Source organism: Triticum urartu, chromosome 4, assembly GCF_003073215.2.
Source record: "Triticum urartu cultivar G1812 chromosome 4, Tu2.1, whole genome shotgun sequence".
NCBI classification, from domain to species: domain Eukaryota; kingdom Viridiplantae; phylum Streptophyta; class Magnoliopsida; order Poales; family Poaceae; genus Triticum; species Triticum urartu.
In genome coordinates this window covers 593,786,943-593,800,911 of record NC_053025.1, presented here as the reverse complement: position 1 = coordinate 593,800,911, position 13,969 = coordinate 593,786,943, and the positions used below count along the sequence as shown (strand labels likewise).

The window sequence follows — 13,969 nt, the reverse complement described above, 5'->3', positions numbered from 1 at the left end:
GTCCAGGCAATTCGTGCCTTGGTGGAGGTCAATGTTTGATCTAATTTTTCAGAAGGTTAGGTGCAAGCACACATCTAGATGCAGGTGTGTTCTTGAGGTTGCAGAGGTTGACTTGGTTGGGTACGTTGTGTTGTCGATGGTCTTGGGCCTAGGCACCCTTGAATCTGGCTCGGACGACGTCTCTCGAGTGCTAGTCCGGTGTGTGTGGTCTTCGCCGGTTTCCCTTAATTAACCATGCCATGTATGGTTTTTGGGTCCAGTTTCCCTTATTAACTGGACCAACTCTCTTCTTAATACAATGCGGGAGCTCCCCGCCCTCTGACGAGGAACAGATGAACACGCCTTTATGGCGCTTTTAGGGAAAGTTGACAACTACCAAGCCCGCTCTTCTGCTTACATCTTGATGGCTTCTGACAAATTTCTTGCATGAGGCATTCCTATCACTTGCTCACGAGTTTGCCTTTGACCTCAGAATCTGCACTGCTCTGACTAGATCACCCATGCTCCAGGTCTATGGCGGCTGAAGTTCATCGATGGCGTGCTGCGTCTGAGAGCTGATAAAACGGCGCTGGAGCAGTCGGAGTTACGAACTTGGTATCTCACACTACAAAAACTGTAGGCCACAGCCTGGCCCGGATCACGCACGTTATTGTGGTTTTAATCTTTTAGGGCAACAGGGGATACATAACCATGAAAGTTTTGTGTGTGAGCTGATGTGGTGTAAGTGTAACTGCAACAGTTGTCTGAATCTGAAAGCTTTGCTCACCGAACTGAACTCAAAGTCTCAAATTTAGTGAGAAAGAAGTAGTTAGCAGATTATATGTTTGTCCATACTTCAAATCTGCCGATTGTTATAGTTCCAGATGCAATAAGAAGGAAGAAAATACTATTATCAAACAGTTTTGCTGGGCGCCAGTCGCCTGAACTTAGAATTTTGGTCAATCGATTAGGTGGAGAAGGAAGCAGCAACCGTAGTGCACCGAGACTGCTGCCAGCAGGTTTAATCTTGTCAATCTTCGGGTGCAAGGGGAAGAAGCAGCCTCCACGTCTAGGGTCTAGGGAGAAGCAAAAGCCTCCTTGTCTATCTTAAAGTTGCTTGGGAGGTGCAGGTTCGCTGGAAAATTTAGGTGGTTTGCCGGTTAGAGGGATGATCGTGGGCGGCGGCAAGCATGGCGGTGGTGGGAGGGCAGGGGGATGAGGCGGTTGCGGGAGCGCCGCCGCCCAGGGATGGTGGAGGCATGCGGTTTGGCCATCGGTTGTGGGCGGTTCATATCGAGATCGTGGGGAGGAAGACGATGAACAATTTTTTTAGAAGGTTGAAGGAGATAAACGGCTGGGAACAAATCGACTGACCCAAAAAACAAACCAAGTCAACTGGCCCCTAGCTATTCCCTCATTATCAAATGTGTTATTAACTTGATGGTTGTGTATATGGAACGATGAACAGATTGTTTCGTGACTGTCTTGTTTTCAGTCTCCATAACCATGTTCCCAGCGCTGGCAATGGCACCTTGGGCGGTTGGCATGGCTTGGTTTATCATACATCTGCAGGTGGCACACTGGACGACTATTTCCTCTTCCCAACACAAGGGTGACATATGCAGTTCTTGTTTTCTTGTTGAAGACCAAAGTCAAATGTTTGCTAAGGAAAGTAATGTACTCATCAGTTCCGTTCGCTATATTTGTTCATAACTATATGATATTCGCCTTTAAGCAGTTTGTCCATGAGACCATATAGATTATGTCTCCCATGGCGCTCTCCAAAGCATACACTCCCATGCATGAACCAGTGATTCAGGGACACAAAGTTATGCATTATTTATTGATAACATGATAGTGTGCCTAGCATATCCATTAAGATCTATTAATCATAGCAAATCTTGCAGTAGCAGGTTCCAATGAAAAACCGATTGCACCAATGCTCGTAGACCTTCATATCCTGCCACTGAGCCGAGCATTCAACCTTGCATACTGATTTGGTGCAGTACACGAGCTTAATCTGAACCAACTGACAGTCTGCGTACCACAAACATAACGGAAATTATACCAACATAATATTTTTCAATGCTGCATGTGCATCAACATCACATTTGAGAAAACTCTTGGTAATACGATCTTGAAATTTTATGTGGATTTTTCAAGGCTCTTCTTTTGAAGGAACTCTACTTAAGAACAACAAATGAGGGAACACACCTGCAGATGTGCTTTTGAACAACACAAGCATCACCAGAAAACAAGCGATGGTAGACCTTCCGTCCATTCTTGCACTATACATTCCAACAAGAGCCAAAGGGACAATATATAATGTCAAAAAGAATCTATACTTTAAAGTTTCACACGTAGACACTAATGCAAATTAATTTGGAAACCAAGTACCAAATCAATTTGAAAATTAAGTCATTAATGCAATTAATTACACATAATTAATTGTGTATGCAATTGATTAGGTATGTTTAAATAGACATTTTTTCATGCCAAATCAATTTGGAAACCGAGCTATTAATGCAATTGATTAGTCAAGTAGTTAAGGCCAACACATAATTAATAATAGCGATTTTTCCAATCGTATTATCCCTAAAACTAGCCATAGTGGGAGTAACTAGTGAACTGGTCACTGGTCACAGTGGGAGTAATTTCAAGAGTAACATTGGGTTCAACTCAACAAATTTGCCTATGTGACAATGAGTTAATGAGGAGAGATGTAAATTGAGTAACTTAGCTAGTTACTCATTCTATGAGTAACATCACACATACCAACATAAAATGAGTCTATAACTTAATAAATGAAGCTTTGCATGACAGTATACATATATTACTACCCACTATGTAGAGTCTAGGATAGGGTGTATGTTATGTTGGAAATATGCCCTAGAGGCAATAATAAATTGGTTATTATTATATTATATTTCATTGTTCATGATAATCGTTTATTATCCATGCTATAATTGTATTGATAGGAAACTCAGATACATGTGTGGATACATAGACAACACCATGTCCCTAGTAAGCATCTAGTTGACTAGCTCGTTGATCAATAGATGGTTATGGTTTCCTGACCATGGACATTGGATGTCGTTGATAACGGGATCACATCATTAGGAGAATGATGTGATGGACAAGACCCAATCCTAAGCCTAGCACAAGATCGTGTAGTTCGTATGCTAAAGCTTTTCTAATGTCAAGTATCATTTTCTTAGACCATGAGATTGTGCAACTCCTGGATACCGTAGGAGTGCTTTGGGTGTGCCAAACGTCACAATGTAACTGGGTGGCTATAAAGGTTCACTACGGGTATCTCCAAAAGTGTCTGTTGGGTTGTCACGAATCGAGACTGGGATTTGTCACTCCGTGTAACGGAGAGGTATCTCTGGGCCCACTCAGTAGGACATCATCATAATGTGCACAATGTGACCAAGGAGTTGATCACGGGATGATGTGTTACGAACGAGTAAAGAGACTTTCCGGTAACGAGATTGAACAAGGTATCGGGATACCAACGATCGAATCTCGGGCAAGTATCGTACCGATAGACAAAGGGAATTGTATACGGGATTGATTGAATCCTTGACATCGTGGTTCATCCGATGAGATCATTGTGGAACATGTAGGAGCCAACATGGGTATCCAGATCCCGCTGTTGGTTATTGACCGAAGAGTTGTCTCGGCCATGTCTGCATAACTCCCGAGCCCGTAGGGTCTACACACTTAAGGTTCGATGACGCTAGGGTTATAGGGAAAGTGTGTACGCGGTTACCGAATGTTGTTCGGAGTCCAGAATGAGATCCCGGACGTCACGAGGAGTTCCGAATGGTCCAGAGGTAAGGATTTATATATAGGAAGTACGGTTTTGGCCACCGGAAGTGTTCCGGGCATCACCGGTAGTGTACCGGGACCACCGGAGGGGTCCGGGGGTCCACCGGGAGAGGCCACGGGCCCCGGAGGCATACATGAGCCAATAGTGGGAAGGGACCAGCCCCTAGGTGGGCTGGGGCGCCTCCCACCAAGGCCCAAGGCGCCTCCAAGAGGGGAGGGGGGCAAACCCTAGGGCAGATGGGCCCTATGGCCCAACCCAGGTGCACCTGCCCCTCTCCCCCTTGTGGCCGCCACCCTAGATGGGATCTAGGGCTGCCGCACCCCTTGGGGTGGGAACCATAGGTGGGGGCGCAGCCCTCCCTCTCCCCCTATATATAGTGGAGGCAAAGGGGCAGCCCAACACACGATTCGATCTCCCTGTTGGCGCAGCCCTACCCCTCTCCCTCCTCGTCTCTCGTAGTGCTTGGCGAAGCCCTACTAGAGTCCCGTGCTCCTCCTCCACCACTACGCCGTCGTGCTGCTGCTGGACGGAGTCTTCCCCAACCTCTCCTTCTCCCCTTGCTGGATCAAGGCGTGGGGGACGTCACCGGGCTGCACGTGTGATGAACGCGGAGGTGCCGTGGTTCGGCGCTTAGATCGGAATCAACCGCGATCTGAATCGCTACGAGTACGACTCCTTCATCCGCGTTCTTGCAACGCTTCCTCTTAGAGATCTACAAGGGTATGTAGATGCACTCCCCTTCCCCTCGTTGCTAGATTACTCCATAGATTGATCTTGGTGATGCGTAGAAAATTTTAAATTTCTGCTACGATCCCCAACAGTGGCATCACGAGCTAGGTATATGCATAGTTTCTATGCACGAGTAGAACACAAGTTGTTGTGGGCGTCGATTTTGTCAATTTACTTGCCGTTACTAGTCTTATCTTAATTCGGCGGCATCGTGGGATGAAGCGGCCCGGACCGACCTTACACGTACGCTTACGTGAGACTGGTTCCACCGACTGACATGCACTAGTTGCATAAGGTGGCTAGCGGGTGTTTGTCTCTCCCACTTTAGTCGGATCAGATTCGATGAAAAGGGTCCTTATGAAGGGTAAATATAAATTGGCATATCACGTTGTGGTTTTGGCGTAGGTAAGAAACATTCTTGCTAGAAACCTATAGCAGCCACGTAAAAACTTGCAACAACAATTAGAGGATGTCTAACTTGTTTTTACAGCATGTGCCGTGTGATGTGATATGGCCAAAAGGATGTGATGAATGATATATGTGATGTATGATATTGATCATGTTCTTGTAATAGGAATCACGACTTGCATGTCGATGAGTATGACAACCGGCAGGAGCCATAGGAGTTGTCTTAATTTATTTATGACCTGCGTGTCAACATAAACGTCATGTAATTATACTTTATTGCTAAAGCGTTAGCCATAGTAGTAGAAGTAATAGATGACGAGACAACTTCAAGAAGACACGATGATGGAGATCATGATGATGGAGATCATGGTGTCATGCCGGTGACAACGATGATCATGGATCCCGAAGATGGAGATCAAAAGGAGCAAAATGATATTGGCCATATCATGTCACTATTTGATTGCATGTGATGTTTATCATGTTTTACATCTTATTTGCTTAGAACGACGGTAGCTTAAATAAGATGATCCCTCACTAAAATTTCAAGAAAAGTGTTTCCCCTAACTGTGCACCGTTGCGAAGGTTCGTTGTTTCGAAGCACCACGTGATGATCGGGTGTGATAGATTCTAACGTTCGAATACAACGGGTGTTGACGAGCCTAGCATGTACAGACATGGCCTCGGAACACATGCGAAACACTTAGGTTGACTTGACGAGCCTAGCATGTACAGACATGGCCTCGGAACACGGAAGACCGAAAGGTCGAACATGAGTCGTATAGAAGATACAATCAACATGAGATGTTCACCGTTGATGACTAGTCCGTCTCACGAGATGATCGGACACGGCCTAGTCGATTCGGATCATGTATCACTTAGATGACTAGAGGGATGTCTATCTGAGTGGGAGTTCATTGAATAATTTGATTAGATGAACCTAATTATCATGAACATAGTCTAAATTGTCTTTGCAAATATGTTGTATATAAATAGATCACGTTGTAGCTCCCTGTTTCAATACGTTCCTAGAGAAAGACCAAGTTGAAAGATATTGTAAGCAATGATGCGGACTGGGTCCATAGTCCGAGGAGTGTCCTCACTGCTACACAAAAGGCTTACGTCTTTTGATGCACCGCTCGATGTGCAAACCCCTACAACGTCGTCTGTGGATGTTGTGAACACCTGACAGACACATTCTGATGACTACTTGATAGTTTAGTGCACCATACTTTACGGCTTAGAATCGGGATTCCAATGACGTTTTGAACGCTATAAGACATATGAGATGTTCCAAGAGCTGAAATTGGGATTTCAGGCTCATGCCCGTGTTGAGAGGTATGAGACCTCTGACAAGTTCTTTTGCCAACAAGATGGAGGAGAATAGCTCAGCTAGTGAGCATGTGCTCAGAATGTCTGGGTGCTACAATCACTTAAACCAAGTGGGAGTTAAACTTCCAGATAAGACAGTGATTGATAGAGTTCTCTAGCCACTATCACTAAGCTACTAGATCTTCATGATGAACTATGACATGCAAGGGATGGAGTTGATCCCGGAGCTGTTCGCGGTGCTTAAGACCGCGAAAGGTAGAAATCAAGAAGGAGCATCAAGTTTTGATGGTTTAACAAGACCACTGGTTTCAAGAAGGGCAAGGGCTAGAAGGGAAACTTCATGGATGGCAAACCAGTTGCCGCTCCAGTGAAGGAACCCAAGGTTGAACCTAAACCCGAGACTAAGTGCTTCTATTGTAAAGGGAACGGTCACTGGTAGCGGAATTACCCCAAATGCATGGTAGATAAGAAGGCTGGCAACTTCAACAAAGTATATACGTGTTATTAATGTGTACCTCACTAGTACTCCTGGTAGCACCTGGGTATTGGATACCGGTTCAGTTGCTATTATTGGTGACTTGAAGCAAAAGCTACGAACTAAACGGAGACTGGCTAAGGGCGAGGTGACGATGTGTGTTGGAAGTGTTTCCAAAGTTGATGAGATCACCATCGCATGCTCCATCTACCTTCGGGATTAGTATTGAACCTAGATAAATGTTATCAGGTGTCTACATTGAGCATGAATATGATTAGATCATGTTCATTGCAATACAGTTATTCATTTAAGTTAGAGAATAATGGTTATTCTGTTTACATGAATAATACCTTTCATGGTCATGCACCCTATGTGAATGGTTCATTGAATCTTGGTCGTGGTAATACACATGTTCACGCCAAAAGATGTAGAGTTAATAATGATAGTACCACTTTCTTGTGGCACTGCCGCTTAGGTCATATTGGCGTAAGATGCATGAAGAAACTCTATATCGATGGATGTTTGGAGTCACTTGATTTTGAATCGCTTGACACATGCGAGCCATGCCTCATGGGCAGGATGACTAAGACCCCGTTTTCAGGTACAATGAAACGGGCAAGTGACTTGTTGGAAATCATGCATGCTGATGCGTGTGATCCAATGATAATTGAAGCGTGCGGTGGATATCGCTATTTTCTCATCTTCACTGACGATTTGGGTAGATATAGGTATATTTACTTAATGAAGCACAAGTCTGAAACGTTTGAAAAGTTCAAGCGATTTTCAGAGTGAAGTTAAGAATCATCATAACAAGAAGATCATGTTCCTACGATCTGATCAAAGGGGATTTTCTGAGTTATGAGTTTGGCAATCACTTAAGACATTGTGGAATTGTTTCTCAGTTGAAGCCACCTGGAACACCACAGCGTAATGGTGTGTCCGGACGTCGTAATCGAACCTTATGAGATATGGTGCGATCTATGATGTCTCTTACCAATCTACCGCTATTATTTTGAGGTTATGCATTAGAGACAGCTGCATTCACTTTAGATAGGACACCATATAAGTCCGTTGAGACGACGTCGTATGAACATTGGTTTGGCAAGAAACCAAAGTTGTCGTTTCTTAATGTTTGGGGCTGCGATGCTTAAGGCTTCAGCCGAAGAAGCTCGAACCCAAAGCGAACGAACACATCTTCATAGGATACCCAAAGGTGACAGTTGGGTATACCTTCTATCTCAGATCCGAGGGCAAACTGTTTGTCGCTAAGAACGGGTCCTTTCTCGAGAAGGAGTTTCTCTCGAAAGAATTGAGTGGGAGGAAGATAGAACTTGATGAGGTTGTCGAACCTTTACTTCAACCAGAGAGTGATGCAACACAGAAAGATGTTTTCTGTGGCGCCTATGTCTGTTGAAGAGGAAGTTAATGGTAGTGATCATGAAGCTTCGGATCAAGTTGCTGTCGAACCTCATAGGTCGACAAGGATATGTACTACTCCTGAGTGGTACGGTAATCCTGTCTTAGATATCATGTTGTTGGACAACAATGAACCTACGAGCTATGGAGAAGCGACGGTGGGCCCGTATTCCGACAAATGGTTAGAAGCCATGAAATCCGAGATAGGATCCATGTATCAGAACAAAGTATGGACTTTGATGGACTTGCCCGCTGATCGGCAAGCCATTGAGATAAATGGATCTCTAAGAAGAAGACAGACGTGGGCGGTAATGTTACTGTCTATGAAGCTTGACTTGTGGGAAAGAGTCTTTTCACAAATTCAAGGAGTTGACTACGATGAGAATTTCTCACCCGTAGCGATGCTTAAGTCCGTCGGAATCATGTTAGCATTAGCAGTATTTTTCGATTATGAAATCTGACAGATGGATGTCAAAAACAAGTTTTCTTACTAGTTTTCGTAAGAAAGAGTTGTATGTGATACAATCAAAGTTTTGTCAATCCTAAGGGTGCTAAAAGGTATGCTGGCTCCAGCGATCCTTCTATGGACTAGAGCAAGCATCTCGGAGTCAGAATATATGCTTTGATGGAGTGATCAAAGCTTTTAGGTTTATACAATGTTTGCTAGAAACTTGTATTTACAAGAAAGTGAGTGGGAGCACTACAACATTTCTGATAAGTATATGTGGATGACATATTGTTGATCCGAAATAATGTAGAATTTCTGGAAAGCATAAACGGTTGTTTGAAGAGTGATTTTCAAAGGAAGACCTGGATAAAGCTGCTTACATATTGGGCATCAAGATCTATAGAGATAGATCAAGACGCCTGATGATACTTTCAAAGGACGCACACCTTGACATGTTTTTGAAGGATTTCAAAATAGATGTTCTTACCTGAGTTGTAAGGTGTGAAGTTGAGTAAGACTCGAAGAAAGAGGAAGGACGAAGGTATAGGCTCTATACGGTATGCCATGCTGAGTACCGCAATAGATGTGTGCCTTGCCACATGTCTGGCAAGAGGGTACAAAGGTGATCTAGGAGTGGATCACCAGATAGTGGTCAAAATTATACTTAGAGGAATAAGGAAATGTTTCTCGGTTATGGAGGTGATAAAGAGTTCGACGTAAAGAGTTACGTCGATGCAAGCTTAACACCTATCCGGATAGCTCTGAGTAGAGATACCGGATATGTATAATGGAGCAACAATTTGGAATAGCTCCAAGTGGAACGTGGTAGCAGCATCTATGATATGACATAAAGTTTTGCGAAATACATAGGGATCTGAATATGGCAAGACCCGTTGACTACAACCTCTCTCACAAGCATAACATGATCAAACCCAGAACTCTTTGAGTGTTTATCACATAGTGATGTGAATTAGATCATTGAGTCTAGTAGACTCTTGGATGTTGGTCACATGGCGATGTGGCCTGTGAGTGTTAATCACATGGCGATGTGAACTAGATTATTGACTCTAGTGCAAGTGGGAGACTCTTGGAAATATGCCCTAGAGGCAATAATAAATTGGTTATTATTATATTATATTTCATTGTTCATGATAATCGTTTATTATCCATGCTATAATTGTGTTGATAGGAAACTCAGATACATGTGTGGATACATAGACAACACCATGTCCCTAGTAAGCCTCTAGTTGACTAGCTCGTTGATCAATAGATGGTTACAGTTTCCTGACCATGGACATTGGATGTCGTTGATAACGAGATCACATCATTAGGAGAATGATGTGATGGACAAGATCCGGTCCTAAGCCTAGCACAAGATCGTGTAGTTCGTATGCTAAAGCTTTTCTAATGTCAAGTATCATTTCCTTAGACCATGAGATTGTGCAACTCCCGGATACCGTAGGAGTGCTTTGGGTGTGCCAAACATCACAACGTAACTGGGTGGCTATAAAGGTTCACTACGGGTATCTCCAAAAGTGTCTGTTGGGTTGGCACGAATCGAGACTGGGATTTGTCACTCCGTGTAACGGAGAGGTATCTCTGGGCCCACTCGGTAGGACATCATCATAATGTGCACAATGTGACCAAGGAGTTGATCACAGGATGATGTGTTATGGAACGAGTAAAGAGACTTCCCGGTAACGAGATTGAACAAGGTATCGGGATACCGACGATCGAATATCGGGCAAGTATCGTACCGATAGACAAATGGAATTGTATACGGGATTGATTGAATCCTTGACATCGTGGTTCATCCGATGAGATCATTGTGGAACATGTAGGAGCCAACATGGGTATCCAGATCCCGCTGTTGGTTATTGACCGGAGAGTTGTCTCGGCCATGTCTGCATGACTCCCGAGCCCGTAGGGTCTACACACTTAAGGTTCGATGACGCTAGGGTTATAGGGAAAGTGTGTACGCGGTTACCGAATGTTGTTCGGAGTCCCGGATGAGATCCCGGACGTCACGAGGAGTTCCGGAATGGTCCGGAGGTAAAGATTGATATATAGGAAGTATGGTTTTGGCCACCGGAAGTGTTCCGGGCATCACCGGTAGTGTACTAGGACCACCGGATGGGGTCCGGGGGTCCACCGGGAGAGGCCACGGGCCCCGGAGGCATACATGGGCCAATAGTGGGAAGGGACCAGGCCCTAGGTGGGCTGGGGCGCCTCCCACCAAGGCCCAAGGCGCCTCCAAGAGGGGAGGGGGGCAAACCCTAGGGCAGATGGGCCCTAAGGCCCACCCCAGGTGCGCCTCCCCCTCTCCCCCTTGTGGCCGCCACCCTAGATGGGATCTAGGGCTGCCGCACCCCTTGGGGTGGGAACCCTAGGTGGGGGCGCAGCCCTCCCTCTCCCCCTATATATAGTGGAGGCAAAGGGGCAGCCCAACACACGATTCGATCTCCCTGTTGGCGCAACCCTACCCCTCTCCCTCCTCGTCTCTCGTAGTGCTTGGCGAAGCCCTGCTGGAGTCCCGTGCTCCTCCACCACCACCACGCCGTCGTGCTGCTGCTGGACGGAGTCTTCCCCAACCTCTCCTTCTCCCCTTGCTGGATCAAGGCGTGGGAGACGTCACCGGGCTGCACGTGTGTTGAACGCGGAGGCGCCATGGTTCGACGCTTAGATCGGAATCAACCGCGATCTGAATCGCTACGAGTACGACTCCTTCATCCGCGTTCTTGCAACGCTTCCGCTTAGCGATCTACAAGGGTATGTAGATGCACTCCCCTTCCCCTCGTTGCTAGATTACTCCATAGATTGATCTTGGTGATGCGTAGAAAATTTTAAATTTCTGCTATGATCCCCAACATGTTACTAGTGTAAGTTACTCTCCACTGTGACTAGTCTAACATAGATGCCACATAGGCAAAAAAAGCTGATGTGTCAAGTAATTAATGAAGAGAGATGTTTCTGGTAACATAATATGTCACTGTAACATCACATATCTCAAAACAATATGAGTCTATAACCTGATAAATAAAGTTTTGCCTGACACCACACTTATGTTACTACCCACTATGAAGGTAGTAACCTAGCCTAGGATAATGTGTATGTTAGTAGTGTATGTTACTCTCCACTATGGCTAGTCTAAGAACCCTGCTATACACATGATGCCACACACACGATTTGTGGACAACGCTGAAGTTCGCGCCATCTGATGCATGACAGCAACACTGCACATCAATTTCGTTTCCCTAAGAGGAAGTACAATAGAGCTGAGTCAGCTGGCTATAAGAAATAATCTAGTATATTCTTTCTTAGTTGGAGGAAAGAAAAGAGGAGAGAGAAGGTAAGCGGGCTCTTGGTGAAGAGCCAACTCTAGCACGTGCTCCTAGGCACTTTGTGAGAGTGAAAGGTGGGCCATATAATAAAAAAGTAGTACACTCTTCTAATCAACTATTGTAAATATTGGCTATAAGATGGGCTATATATGACATGGCAATGGCTTATAGCCAGCAGTTGGCTATACTATTAACCATGCTCTAATAGTAGAGAATCTTTCTGAAACAGGCCATAATCTACTGCTTCATATACACTTGAAATAATTAGCCACCAACGTTGTCACAACACAGTCAACACCACTGCGGCGGAGGACAATCAGTCACACGCCAGCACTCTTCAAATATTGTTTTATCCTTACAACGCATGGGTATTTCGATTACTGCATTTCATTACGATGGTAAAGGGTTCCCCCCACTTTATATTATAAAGCAACGACCAACGACAAAGTTCTTACAAAGAGGAGTTCAAATAGCGAGAGAGCATAAAATAAAATAAAAAAGTCTTGCTGGGGCTCAGCACAACATCCCCTAAAATAAAACTAGGTAGGTAATCCAGCTCGGGAGGTGGTCATGGGGGCTGTGAGGGCGGTGTACGGGGCTGTATTTCATTATGTTGATGTCATTTTTGATAATGGCTTCAAAGAGAGGAGCCTTTCAGTGTTGATGATGCTTTGTAACCAGCCAAACTTGGGTTCTTTGGTTCTTTAATGAAAGTAGCGCCACAAACCTGTTTGTATGAAAGATGAAGTCCGTGTAGTGCCAATGGGGTCAATATTATTATATCTTTCCATTGTAAAAAAGAAAGAACGCCAATAGGGTGACCCTGCTGGCAGATCACGTTACTCATCCCAACCAGACCGCCTTCATCCAAGGGCGGATCACATTACTCATCTCCACGAATTGCTCCATTAGGTCCTCTCTAAGCACCTCAAGGCGGCCATCTAGAAGCTCGATTTCCATAAGGCCTACGATACAGTCAGTTGGTCCTTCCTTCGTGAAGTTTTGCTCTGAAAGGGCTTCGATCATGACCGTTGGATCACCCAAGTGATGCAGCTGGTCTCCTGCGGTCGCACGGCCGTGAACATCAATGGGGAGATTGGTCCCTACTTCCCCACCCTTTGTGGGGTTAGACAGGGCGACCCCTTCTCCCCATTCTTGTTCAACATGGTGGTCGACGCTCTTGCCGCCATCCTTGACAAGGCCAAGGCGGCTGGCCATATTCATGGGATTACTCCTCACTTGGCCGACGGCTCCGAAATCTCCCTCCTCCAATACGCTGATGACACCATCATTATGGTGGAAGGCTCGGAGACTGGCATCTCGAATCTGAAGTTCCTCCTCCTCTGCTTCCAACAAATGTCTGGCCTCAAGATCAACTTTGACAAGAATGATGTGATGGTGATGGGCTACTCCCAGGACAAATGCCTGGGCATCGCCAACCGGCTTAATTGCCGCTTGGGCACCTTCCCCACGACCTACCTGGGGACTCCCATTAGTGACTCTAGGCTCACCGTGGCTGACTTGTGCCTGACCGTGGCAAAGTTGCAGACGTGTATTGAACCCTGGCAGGGGAGATGGCTGTCTAAGGTGGCCCGGACGATTCTCATAAACTCATACTTGCACAGTCTCCTCTTGTTCCTCATGAGCTTCTATAGCCTACACGAAACCGTGTATCATGAGATCGCCAAAGTTCAGTCTTATTTCTATTGGGTGGGCAACAACGATAGACAGAAATACCATATGGTCAGCTGGCCGAACATCTGCAAGCCTCGGGAGCAAGGGGGCCTTGGGATCATGTGCTCTAAGCGCATGAACATCGCCCTACTATCCCGCTGGCTTTGGCGGATCTCTCAAGGGCAAGGTGTGGCCTCTATTTAGACATTATCCGGAATAAATACCTTCGTGGGCAGCCCCTCGCCTTCTTCCAGAAAACCGGCGGCTCCCAGTTCTGGTAGTCGGTCATCCAGCTGCTCCCGGTGCTTCGCATCGGGACATCCATCTCGGTTGGA

General features: G+C 45.5%; 1 long non-coding RNA gene across 1 annotated transcript; it reads right to left on the bottom strand.

The window, feature by feature from the left end:
* Positions 1–1,797: 1,797 nt before the first annotated feature.
* LOC125554328 lies at positions 1,798–2,259 on the bottom strand. Its single transcript, XR_007304369.1, has 2 exons — positions 2,194–2,259; positions 1,798–2,016 (listed from the first exon to the last, which is right to left on the bottom strand). It is a non-coding gene; the product is annotated as an uncharacterized LOC125554328 (long non-coding RNA).
* Positions 2,260–13,969: the final 11,710 nt, after the last annotated feature.